Consider the following 14,191-nt stretch of genomic DNA (forward strand, 5'->3'; position numbering starts at 1 on the left):
TGATTATTATGTTACTCGAATATTTATTGAAATCTAAAAAAAAGTATGAAAAATAAGAGTATACAAAGCTCACATAAAAAATTAAATGTATATCGCATTATAGCTTCATATATTGAGATTCATTTATTGGAATGTTCTCAGGCTATTATCTAAGCTATTTATTTATAAACTTTTATTTATCTTTGTATAACAAAGTTGGAGAAACCCTGAATCTTAAGTAACCAATTACATCATGTTTTACTAAGATTAGAAAGCCAATCAGAGGAAAGCTTATAAATTGTTAAAGGAAGAGATAAAGTTTTTCTAAAAACTGCTCTCTCTGGCTTGTGATCTCATCCTATGTGGCAGCACATGGAGGATAGGGTCTTTTTTCCAATTAATTTTTAAAAGCATCAAGCCATTCCATTTTTTAAATGTCAAGTATATGTAATAAATGTTTGATTATTTGTGAACTCAGTGTTTGTTAAAGAGTTCTTAACTGTTATTTATTCCCATAAATATATCTTTAATACTGATAAAAACTTGTAAGATATCTGGACCATACACAAGCCCTGCAGAGTCGAAAGGATCCAGCTAATTAATTATTGGAGATAATTAATTATTCTACGAGAACTTCAGAACATCATTATAGTGAGTGTGCTAATTATCTTAAATGAGCTCATTTAACACTAAGGCCTTTATCAGTGAATTTGGGAATTAATCAAAGCGCTATATACATTTTTATTCAAATTTAAGAAATTCGCAACGTGTCAAACACTATCATATACAAACTCTTTTTATGAATTTATTTGATATATGTAGGAAGCTTATTTCCACGCACGGCACGAACTCACAAACCCTGAGATTTTAAATTATTACTTTTATTAATTATTATTCATTGATCAAAGTATGTTCTATTAAATCTATAGACTGAACAGGTTCCAAGTTGTTAAATTCTGAACCAACTTGAAGTCCATATATCAGTATTAATAAAATACATATTTTTACAGCTCACAATATTGTGAATGCTAATAAATCCTGAGATAATTATTAAAATATTAGAGAATTTATTTATTCAAAGAGAATTATATTTATCAAGAAATATTTTTGTCTATGTTATTTTATGGGAATATATTTTATGTTTTATGTCGGCATACAAAATTCTAGAAGTTTTTATTATTTTCCTGATTCATCTCGTGATATACAGTTTGAGCTGTCTTGGTACCAAGCATTATTATTCTGCAGCATATATAATAAGTGAATCAATTAATATTGATATTATTCAGAGCATTTATTACTTATCATCCTTTGATGATAGTAATACCATTCAGCCAGCAAAATCTTACTGATATTTACATTAATAAGTCTACAGTATATCATATAAGGATCCAGAGAACTTCAAGAACTGGCATTGTAAGTTTCAAGGAATTCCAAAAGGATAAATTGGTGCATACCTGTATTCATGACGAGCGTTTTAAGAATAAACTAGAAAAACCATAGTTGATTTTCATTATTCTTGATTGAATACATGGTTACTGTTAATCAGTCACCAACTATCTTTTTGACTTCCTTATTGGTATTCTTCAATAACTTCACGAAAGCAGCGGTAAGAATTATTGATCACCAGGTATTAAAACCTATGGTGATTCATTATGTTGGGAGTATTCATGCATCTACTACTGAGCTAGAGCTGTGGTCTGAACCCAGCATATTTGCGAGCCGGACGGCCTTAACTTTTTGCAAATTTATTTGCAAGCTAGGGATCTCAACAACTGCTCCAGTATATATCAAATATACCGCACCACACAGTAGATTGATTGTTCTTCACCAATTGAACAACTCCTTCAATTTCTTTCACTTTGTTGGCAGTGATGGATCGCGGCATCTCCATTTTTTCAAGCGTTGAATCAATGACTACATTGTGATGGGCTGTGGTAGAATCCAGTCTTATCTTTTCAGCGTTGGTGAAAGCAGTAAAATTGTCATTCGATTCCAAATCTCCAGACAGTAATGTCGCTTGTGTCGATTCCCTGATTTCCGAATTTTCCTCAATCATCAACTCCGTTGGTGAATTTTCAACTAGACTTATCACTTGTGATTGAAAGCTCTCCTGCATTTTCTCTAATCTTGTGTCCAAGCTCACATATGCTTCTTTGAATATTTTTGTCAGTCTCTCCTCTAGATTTCTCTGATGTTCTCTGAAAATCCTGAAAACTATCTGCCATGGCGGGTGAAGATGATGATTTATTCAATAATTGATGACCTCCTATTTCAGCAGCATCGGTGGGAGAAGGCAGATTTCCATCACATGTACTGCTTGGCTGAGTTGGCGCGGCCTGTTGCATGACGACCCACTGTGGAGTCCGGCCGTCACTCTGGTGGGCGACGCTCCCTCCTGCATTGTCTCTGCTGCATTCAGTTGTGTGGATGACATGTGATGCAGTACCTCGTGCGAGAACGCCTTCGAAGTCGGACTGCTGAACAGTTCAGACGTCAGTCCCCTGGACGGTGGATGCTTGCCATCAGTTGTCATTTCGTTTCCCATATTAAATAATTATTGGAGATAATTAGATAACTAATATATTACTCACTCTGTCTGACTCTCTCCCGGCAACTTAGAAGGAGCTCGGCCTGTTTTCGTCTCTCTTCTCTAGTCTTCTCCCGGACTGGCTCGTAATCGGTTTAAGTGTGCAGTTGATTCATGTTGAATATTAGTGCATGCAGAGTGAAAGACTGAATCCAAAAAAACGTACCTGTAGGCCTACCTGCTCTACCAGCTGACACCTATCCAGGGAACGAACACTTAAAAAAAACCGGTGAGTACGTTCCTTTATTGAAAAATTAGTTAAAAAGGACCCTTAGGTCGGAACCAGTTCTCACAATATATATATATATATATATTATTTCTTCCCAACCTGACCCTCATTATTCACTAACTTCCCAATACTCCCATCCAACCTTATTTCTTATTTAACATTTGCTCATGCATAGAATCTTAAGGTGCAATATCCTCTATAAAGCACTCCTATTAAAAAAAAGAACATAGTTTAAAGAATATTATTATTGAACAATCAATCATTAGCAAGTTCTTACTTTTATGATCTTACTCAAGGCCGTTGTATTTGTCCATCTGCGTGTATGTTCGACAGTAACTTTTGAAAGATTTGGTCCATTCAGCAGCTTTAAATTCTGAACACATATTCTTCGACCCTTTTTACAGATTAAGTTAAGCACGGAGCATACTGGAGACGCGCCGCGCATCGCCGCGCCGCGCCTCACCGCGCAGCGCCTCGCCGCCTTGTCAGTTGAAGCACGGAGCACACTGGAGACGCCGTTTTTGCTCATTGCACACTGGGAGCGCGCCGCGCCGCGCAGCCGTTTTCCGGACATGACTCACCACCCCACCACCATACTGCTTCCATTCAATGGAGTGCCATGTTGAGTACCACAACATCAATACAAATTCTACTAATTAGTTGAAAATATAATTTTTGTACCCGGTTGGTTCAATCGTAGACCTATGTCTAGCCAAGAATTCATCTTCATATTGGTGTCATGGTACTTGGCATGTGATTGGTCATACAGATTGGGGTATCTTGTATGCAAACAATGAGCGACTCGTCATTCATTCTAGCTGAAGGAACGACTCTACTGTAACACACCATAAATTAATTTGAATTGAATTATACTTTATTGCATAAAAATCTTTACATTACAGTTATGGCAATCATCAATGTTATTATAATAAGCAAAGCAAGTGAGTGGCGCTTTGCACTGCATGGGTCATTCTTCTCTTACGTATATACACAGAGAAGAGATCAGAGGGAACATTCTTACCGACTATTGTTTCGCCTTATGTGTAGTATCACTTATACCGGTAGAAAGCGCTTGTATACGCAAATGACGATTTCTGTCTGTGCTGAGTTAGTACTGTAGTAGGGGGACGTAGTGGGGAGTCATTGGCATCCTACACTTCCCTCTCCAACAAATCAGTTCACACCACTCTCTCCCCCCAGCAAAACAACTGCTGACAGCATTTGTGGCTTGAGGCATGTATGTCATTGTTTTGCTAATAGTACATAGACTAGACATTCATTTTTCTTATTCTAATCACTTGCTACTCTCAACTCTCCAGATCGCATGAACGCTGCTTCTCCAGTGACAAAGAGGATTAATTTTTATTTCTAATCAACAAGAACTAGAAAACAATAAGTGAATGAGTGGCCAGATTTTGTAACTTCATTACATTATGTACTTCAATTCAATAATTGAAAAAATTTAAATCAATCTAATTTAATCCACAATATTGCGATTTTGAACTTAAAAATTGAGAAAGAGCATGGCATAATTTTAATAATGACATGTTCTTGAGGTGCTGTGTAATGCAGCATTATATTTCTCTATTATTGTTCTAAAATGATTTTAATAAATGATGTCAAAACTGCTCATTAACAATAATATTGTTTCAGTTACTTTTTTTTCATTGAATAGCCAAAGATTGTTAACCTTAATAATATTATTTTAGTTGCTTTTTGTTTTCATTGAATAGCCAATGGTTGTCAACCTTTTTCATGGACTGTACCCATAGTGGAAAGTTCTAATTTTGCATATGAGCTAAATGCTGTTAGGCTAGCCGTCTAGCGGGAGATTGGGGAAGAGGGAGTAATTTGAAAATTCAATGAATTTCTCTCATTATAAACTTATAAGAGCCACTATCTTCTTATAGCATTCAGTAAAATAACATCCAGTTTCATTGTATATTATAAGGAGGAAATTGATTGATACTCTTTAAAAAGATTTACCTACCCCTGTTATTATGTATGTATATTTTTGTCGTAAATGTATTTCCTTTCCTTGATATAATACAAAATTATAAGTAGAGCAATAAAGAGCAAAACTAAAATCGTAAATCGATTTAGAAATAATCTTCATGACCTTTTAGAAGAAACTTTGTGGCTCAATCTGCTAATCAATTCCGACCATGTTGATAAACTTGAAACGCTAAAAATGCTGTTGATTTTATCATTTTTATTTATAGTTCACTTGGACGCACGGTACGATTTAATCACTTGAAAATATCAAGAGATTGAAGATATTCTCCTCATATTCACGATCTCGGTATTTCTAAGATGGAAAACAGTAGTTGAAGATAAATATTTATGGTAACTGAGCTCCTATAGAATAAATTTAGAACCAATCATGAGTTTCTATGATGTATGATCCTCGTTTAAGAGACTCTTGATTAACAGTGGAATTGCGAAAAAATGGTAAAACTTCAATCGTCACTTTTTCAATCGGTTGTAACTTTCTAATGGTATTGAAATCGAAAGTATTGTTGATTGGAGTGAGAAGAGGAGGAAATTCCTCACAGCCTTGGCTAGATTTTGATTTTATATCTGTATTATTTCATAAGATATGCAGCATTGAATAAATAAATTGTCGTTATTCTGTGTATGGAATATGGGTTGAAGTACAGTGTAGACTCAACAAAAAATTTCCCATTTCTCTTAGGAACTTGACTCATGATATATGATTTCCAACTACCTTGACAAGCCGAAAAGAAAGAGCGTACGGGAAGATCCGAACATTGTATCAAAAGTTATGAATAAAATTTCGATCCTTGAGGTGTCCTGAAAATCTTTGAGATAGAGCGTTCTACCTGTTCTCAGATTGTAGAGCACAAAATTACGCCTAGTAGGATGTTGAATTATACATTTTTGAATTGTGACAATCGGAAGATATTGTTGATTGAATACTATAGGATTTATCAAAATTGATTTTCCATGAAATTCTACTCGTTTTGGAAAAACTGTAGGATAGAACTGATTGAAGTTATAGAGGTCTGAATGATTCCATTTTATTCTAAATTCTATATACAGTAAAAAAGGAGAGAGAGGATTTTTTTTTGTCCAATGACTGGATTTAATTGTAATAGGTAGCTCAGAACTGGAGAATGAACCAGACATATTAGGTATTTGGGCCACTCTGTACAAGGAAATTTTGCATGCGAAAATTGGTTCTGGACTTCTCTTATGCATACAAACCCTAAAAATGGGGTTATAGGGTTTATAGGTTTTTGGTTTGGCCAAAGACCGTTCAAGTCAGAAGGAAGCTTTTCCATCAAGGGCCAAGCGTAGTGATAGAGTATGTGCATATTTTTTGTAAATATTGTTGTTCACTGATGTTTTTCACTTAGTTTTATCTTTATATTTTCATATTTCAAATAAGTGATTTAATACTTCATATTTATCGTGGTATTACAGTATGTTTTTTCACCTTACAAATCGTACCAGATAGAATAGAACATTCATGATTGTGTGCGGCTGTGTGGGTGTTATGCTCATGCATGTTGATGTTACAGATTTTTGTGTTGAAAAATTAGAGTTGGGTAGCTTAGGGGGTTAGGTTTTTGTTTGGAATTGCAATATGCTGGAATGGGTTGGAGACCAGATTGAGGTATGTTTATTGAATGAGCGAAGCGAATTCTATGTTTCAAGTCAATCAGCGTTCGTCTATTTGTAAGATTTTTTATCTTTCCAATCGTGCTTCTAAGCTCAAAAGTGTAGAGAACTTCTATTTCTCAGCGTTCTCCACCGATCCTATTGCATATATCATCATACTCTAAATCCAATTTGTATGTGTGTTTGTGTGTGAATAGGCAGATGTGTATGAGTATAAATGTTAGTGAGTGTAGCGAGTTCTACTGTTCTCCGAACTAATAGTTATGAAACATTTCATAACCATATAAAGTAGAATACCCGTTTCCTGATTTTATGATACAATGGTAATCAAAAGATTTACTGTTATCTTCAAGGTTTATAAATAGTTTTCCAAACGAAAATTGTATAATAAAGTGATTGACCATGTCACCTCAATTTAATTAATTGATTATAAATAATTGATTAATAATTAGTAAATTAGGTGTGAATTAATTAATTAATTAATAATTTAAATAATTGAGCACCTCCGCTCTGTAATTGGCGCTTGTGCGAGTGTGCAGGACAAGTTTGTAGGATAACTGCAGTGAACCATGATAACACGATTACAAACGCATCCAACCTTATTTCTTATTTAACATTTGCTCATGCATAGAATCTTAAGGTGCAATATCCTCTATAAAGCACTCCTATTAAAAAAAAGAACATAGTTTAAAGAATATTATTATTGAACAATCAATCATTAGCAAGTTCTTACTTTTATGATCTTACTCAAGTCCGTTGTCTTTGTCCATCTGCGTGTATGTTCGACAGTAACTTTTGAAAGATTTGGTCCATTCAGCAGCTTTAAATTCTGAACACATATTCTTCGACCCTTTTTACAGATTAAGTTAAGCACGGAGCATACTGGAGACGCGCCGCGCATCGCCGCGCCGCGCCTCACCGCGCAGCGCCTCGCCGCCTTGTCAGTTGAAGCACGGAGCACACTGGAGACGCCGTTTTTGCTCATTGCACACTGGGAGCGCGCCGCGCCGCGCAGCCGTTTTCCGGACATGACTCACCACCCCACCACCATACTGCTTCCATTCAATGGAGTGCCATGTTGAGTACCACAACATCAATACAAATTCTACTAATTAGTTGAAAATATAATTTTTGTACCCGGTTGGTTCAATCGTAGACCTATGTCTAGCAAGAATTCATCTTCATATTGGTGTCATGGTACTTGGCATGTGATTGGTCATACAGATTGGGGTATCTTGTATGCAAACAATGAGCGACTCGTCATTCATTCTAGCTGAAGGAACGACTCTACTGTAACACACCATAAATTAATTTGAATTGAATTATACTTTATTGCATAAAAATCTTTACATTACAGTTATGGCAATCATCAATGTTATTATAATATTATAAGCAAAGCAAGTGAGTGGCGCTTTGCACTGCATGGGTCATTCTTCTCTTACGTATATACACAGAGAAGAAATCAGAGGGAACATTCTTACCGACTATTGTTTCGCCTTATGTGTAGTATCACTTATACCGGTAGAAAGCGCTTGTATACGCAAATGACGATTTCTGTCTGTGCTGAGTTAGTACTGTAGTAGGGGGACGTAGTGGGGAGTCATTGGCATCCTACACTTCCCTCTCCAACAAATCAGTTCACACCACTCTCTCCCCCCAGCAAAACAACTGCTGACAGCATTTGTGGCTTGAGGCATGTATGTCATTGTTTTGCTAATAGTACATAGACTAGACATTCATTTTTCTTATTCTAATCACTTGCTACTCTCAACTCTCCAGATCGCATGAACGCTGCTTCTCCAGTGACAAAGAGGATTAATTTTTATTTCTAATCAACAAGAACTAGAAAACAATAAGTGAATGAGTGGCCAGATTTTGTAACTTCATTACATTATGTACTTCAATTCAATAATTGAAAAAATTTAAATCAATCTAATTTAATCCACAATATTGCGATTTTGAACTTAAAAATTGAGAAAGAGCATGGCATAATTTTAATAATGACATGTTCTTGAGGTGCTGTGTAATGCAGCATTATATTTCTCTATTATTGTTCTAAAATGATTTTAATAAATGATGTCAAAACTGCTCATTAACAATAATATTGTTTCAGTTACTTTTTTTTCATTGAATAGCCAAAGATTGTTAACCTTAATAATATTATTTTAGTTGCTTTTTGTTTTCATTGAATAGCCAATGGTTGTCAACCTTTTTCATGGACTGTACCCATAGTGGAAAGTTCTAATTTTGCATATGAGCTAAATGCTGTTAGGCTAGCCGTCTAGCGGGAGATTGGGGAAGAGGGAGTAATTTGAAAATTCAATGAATTTCTCTCATTATAAACTTATAAGAGCCACTATCTTCTTATAGCATTCAGTAAAATAACATCCAGTTTCATTGTATATTATAAGGAGGAAATTGATTGATACTCTTTAAAAAGATTTACCTACCCCTGTTATTATGTATGTATATTTTTGTCGTAAATGTATTTCCTTTCCTTGATATAATACAAAATTATAAGTAGAGCAATAAAGAGCAAAACTAAAATCGTAAATCGATTTAGAAATAATCTTCATGACCTTTTAGAAGAAACTTTGTGGCTCAATCTGCTAATCAATTCCGACCATGTTGATAAACTTGAAACGCTAAAAATGCTGTTGATTTTATCATTTTTATTATAGTTCACTTGGACGCACGGTACGATTTAATCACTTGAAAATATCAAGAGATTGAAGATATTCTCCTCATATTCACGATCTCGGTATTTCTAAGATGGAAAACAGTAGTTGAAGATAAATATTTATGGTAACTGAGCTCCTATAGAATAAAATTTAGAACCAATCATGAGTTTCTATGATGTATGATCCTCGTTTAAGAGACTCTTGATTAACAGTGGAATTGCGAAAAAATGGTAAAACTTCAATCGTCACTTTTTCAATCGGTTGTAACTTTCTAATGGTATTGAAATCGAAAGTATTGTTGATTGGAGTGAGAAGAGGAGGAAATTCCTCACAGCCTTGGCTAGATTTTGATTTTATATCTGTATTATTTCATAAGATATGCAGCATTGAATAAATAAATTGTCGTTATTCTGTGTATGGAATATGGGTTGAAGTACAGTGTAGACTCAACAAAAAATTTCCCATTTCTCTTAGGAACTTGACTCATGATATATGATTTCCAACTACCTTGACAAGCCGAAAAGAAAGAGCGTACGGGAAGATCCGAACATTGTATCAAAAGTTATGAATAAAATTTCGATCCTTGAGGTGTCCTGAAAATCTTTGAGATAGAGCGTTCTACCTGTTCTCAGATTGTAGAGCACAAAATTACGCCTAGTAGGATGTTGAATTATACATTTTTGAATTGTGACAATCGGAAGATATTGTTGATTGAATACTATAGGATTTATCAAAATTGATTTTCCATGAAATTCTACTCGTTTTGGAAAAACTGTAGGATAGAACTGATTGAAGTTATAGAGGTCTGAATGATTCCATTTTATTCTAAATTCTATATACAGTAAAAAAGGAGAGAGAGGATTTTTTTTTGTCCAATGACTGGATTTAATTGTAATAGGTAGCTCAGAACTGGAGAATGAACCAGACATATTAGGTATTTGGGCCACTCTGTACAAGGAAATTTTGCATGCGAAAATTGGTTCTGGACTTCTCTTATGCATACAAACCCTAAAAATGGGGTTATAGGGTTTATAGGTTTTTGGTTTGGCCAAAGACCGTTCAAGTCAGAAGGAAGCTTTTCCATCAAGGGCCAAGCGTAGTGATAGAGTATGTGCATATTTTTTGTAAATATTGTTGTTCACTGATGTTTTTCACTTAGTTTTATCTTTATATTTTCATATTTCAAATAAGTGATTTAATACTTCATATTTATCGTGGTATTACAGTATGTTTTTTCACCTTACAAATCGTACCAGATAGAATAGAACATTCATGATTGTGTGCGGCTGTGTGGGTGTTATGCTCATGCATGTTGATGTTACAGATTTTTGTGTTGAAAAATTAGAGTTGGGTAGCTTAGGGGGTTAGGTTTTTGTTTGGAATTGCAATATGCTGGAATGGGTTGGAGACCAGATTGAGGTATGTTTATTGAATGAGCGAAGCGAATTCTATGTTTCAAGTCAATCAGCGTTCGTCTATTTGTAAGATTTTTTATCTTTCCAATCGTGCTTCTAAGCTCAAAAGTGTAGAGAACTTCTATTTCTCAGCGTTCTCCACCGATCCTATTGCATATATCATCATACTCTAAATCCAATTTGTATGTGTGTTTGTGTGTGAATAGGCAGATGTGTATGAGTATAAATGTTAGTGAGTGTAGCGAGTTCTACTGTTCTCCGAACTAATAGTTATGAAACATTTCATAACCATATAAAGTAGAATACCCGTTTCCTGATTTTATGATACAATGGTAATCAAAAGATTTACTGTTATCTTCAAGGTTTATAAATAGTTTTCCAAACGAAAATTGTATAATAAAGTGATTGACCATGTCACCTCAATTTAATTAATTGATTATAAATAATTGATTAATAATTAGTAAATTAGGTGTGAATTAATTAATTAATTAATAATTTAAATAATTGAGCACCTCCGCTCTGTAATTGGCGCTTGTGCGAGTGTGCAGGACAAGTTTGTAGGATAACTGCAGTGAACCATGATAACACGATTACAAACGCATCCACCCCTAGTAGGCCTAGACAATAGAATACCTGGACAAAGTTTGGGACCCTAGAACAGTCTGGTAGGGCTTCATCTCCATCTTCTCCAACAAAAATTTTTAGCACATGGAATTAGGGATATTTTATTTTTTTCAATTATATCACCTTCTGCTTCTCATACTGAGTCTAAAAGAATTGTTTTATCCACCTAATACGAAATTTAGTTTTATATTGTTTATCATATTGTATGTTGATATTCCAATACGCTCTCAACTGCAATGTCAAATAATGAGCTGTCTTTGTTTAAAATGAATGAATTGCCTTTCGTGACAGCTATTCTTTGTAAACTACCTTTGAACAGTTGCTCTAGTGAGCCAGGGTGTCAATTTGTAGATTGTAGATTCCAACCAGTTTGACACACGCACAACTGCCAACGCCCTTCTTGCAGAAAGGTGTTGCTGAAGCCTACGTGAACAATAGTATTTCAAAACATTGTTATTCGAGGAGCTATTCACAAGTAATTGTCAATAAGGGCCTGTCTATTATAAACTGTAGGATGTTGAACAAACTAATATACAGTCGAACCTCTCTATAACAAACCTCCACCTAACGAAATCTTCTACACGACAAATTTTTACCTGGTCCCATGACATTTTAGAGTTTTTGCTGCTTATTTACCTCTATTTAACGAATTTCGGACCTCTCAACAACAAAGTTTTTTTTGACTTCAACATACAAAGTTAGTGTGTATAGGAAGCAGACGGTCATTTTCAAGGAATTCTTTAGTTTCAGCAGAAAGGTCAATAGACTAAAAATAATGGCAATTCAGGTAGGAAGAAGATAGGGTGGTACGATATTATAAGATCCATAGGATCGTGGCAGTTTTCTTGACAGAACCTCTCAAAAACGAATACCTCTCAGCAGCGAATTTTTTCTCGGGATAATCGACTTCGTTATACAGAGGTTCAACTGTATTTTCATTTTCATAGTATTGCTTTTCGTAACATTAAAGGACTGATGAATTTCGAAGTATTTTCTATTCTGGTTGTGAATATAGATGTTATTATGGAATGTTGAATATTATTGTTTAACTTTGGGCTCATATATTCTATTGGTATTCATGATAAATTAAGCTTGGTAAATATATTTTGTTCATTTATAGTGGTTTTGTATAGAATAATTATTGAACTAGCGTGAGTTTTAACTTTTGACTTACTGAAGGACAAAGTCGTTGTCCGTCTGTTTGTATGTTCTACAATAACTTTAGAAAGAATTGATCAATCTTCTCAAATTATGAACACGTATTCTCCGAACCCTTTTACAGGTCAAGTTTGTTGGACAACAAATTGACTCACTCTTTTGTCCTTTTTCAGGATATAAAAATAACATTGAAAGTGCATTAGAAAAAAATTGTTATGATCTATCATTTGGTCAGCTGAAGAATTCTTTGCATGCAATTACTACAGTTTTTCCATTCATTCATTCCTAACATCATCTGAGGTTATTTGGGAGCAAAGTTAGTAGACTGTCTACTATTGATTTGGGAGCAATCACACACACTGACATAATATGATTTTAGCTGGTTCATTATACTTTACAACTTTTGTATCAACAAAATGATATGGGTTGATATAATTATCAATTTGCGGTTTTGGCTATTTATTTTCTCTTGGAACTATGTATCGAAATCATGTATCAAACATTTAAAAAAATCTTTGAGTGTCAAAGATGTTGAAGCGACAGAGTAATATTTTTAGAGTAATTTTTCATTTCAAATAACATTCCCAATGGAAACTGCTGTCAAATTATTATTGTAAGAGAAATATTTAGCAGCTTTAGTAATTTTCATAAACTCTGTATAATCAAAAGTTGAGGGTTTCAAAGATTACAATGCAAAACAGTTCTTGAGCGAGTTCTCTGAACCACGGGGGTCACAAGTTCATACAGATAGAAAAAAGATAAATTCTTTTAACCGTATATTATCATAATATGCTAGAATAGTATCAGTAGTTATTAGTAATTTTTCATATAGTGATAGCTAATAGTGGGTTATAGTAATTGCAATAATAATAGACTATTTATTATTTTATATAGCCTATTACTAAATAAGTTTCATAGAATGTGTAAATTATTTATTATGCAGATTTTTATATAATTTGCATTCATCAATTCCATTGAATTAAATTGAATTGTCATTCTGGGATATATTATGTCACACACTGTCAACAAATTTATTACTTTATATTTCTTTTCTATAAAATATATTATTGAAAGGAAATTAATTATGGAGGTTTCTGTTTTCTTCGTGATCTATTCATTATTTGAGTTTATGAATTTTGTACTCAGAAATAAATATGGCTGTCTAGCAAGTAGTCAAATAGAAAAAAGCATGAAATATTTTTTTTCTGTATACCAGGTTTCCAGTAAGTTACAATTAATCCAGAAGATATAAAGAATAATTTTATTTGACTTTAATTTTTATTAATGGACTAATCATATGAATAGATGGTATGGTGATTTAATAATAAATTATTTGATTTGAAGTTTCACTTTGAATTGAAAAAAAGTATAACAATAATTGATGGAGCCTCAATTTAATCATTGATAAAAATTAATCTGGAAGGATCTCATTATCAGATTATTTGCCAATGTGTAATAGAATTGACTCATTTATTTATTTATTTATGCATTTATAGAAATAAAATAATTCCAAACTTATTATGAATTATATTGGAAAAGGAACAACAGCTTTTATGTTGATATCAGCAGCATGAGATAATACTGAGAGGGAAATTATGGAGTACTGTAGTATCACACAGAAAATATATTTTCCTTTCTCCTCTCTGAGAAGTTACTGTACTAGTGTGTGATTCACTGTATGGTGTGTGCATGTGTGCGTGTATGCGCTTCATAAAATTGAAAAGACAGCAGAGCAGAGCAGAGCAAGCCGATCATCTACTAGTAATATTGGATAATTGCCAATCGTGACTTGTTTTTATTTTGTTGAATGTGGATGTGGAATGACAATAGCGGAGCAAGGGGAGTAGGTGACAGAGTACTACAACTGTTGGAG

The sequence above is a fragment of the Nilaparvata lugens genome, chromosome 11 (assembly GCF_014356525.2).
Source record: "Nilaparvata lugens isolate BPH chromosome 11, ASM1435652v1, whole genome shotgun sequence".
In the NCBI taxonomy this organism is placed as follows: domain Eukaryota; kingdom Metazoa; phylum Arthropoda; class Insecta; order Hemiptera; family Delphacidae; genus Nilaparvata; species Nilaparvata lugens.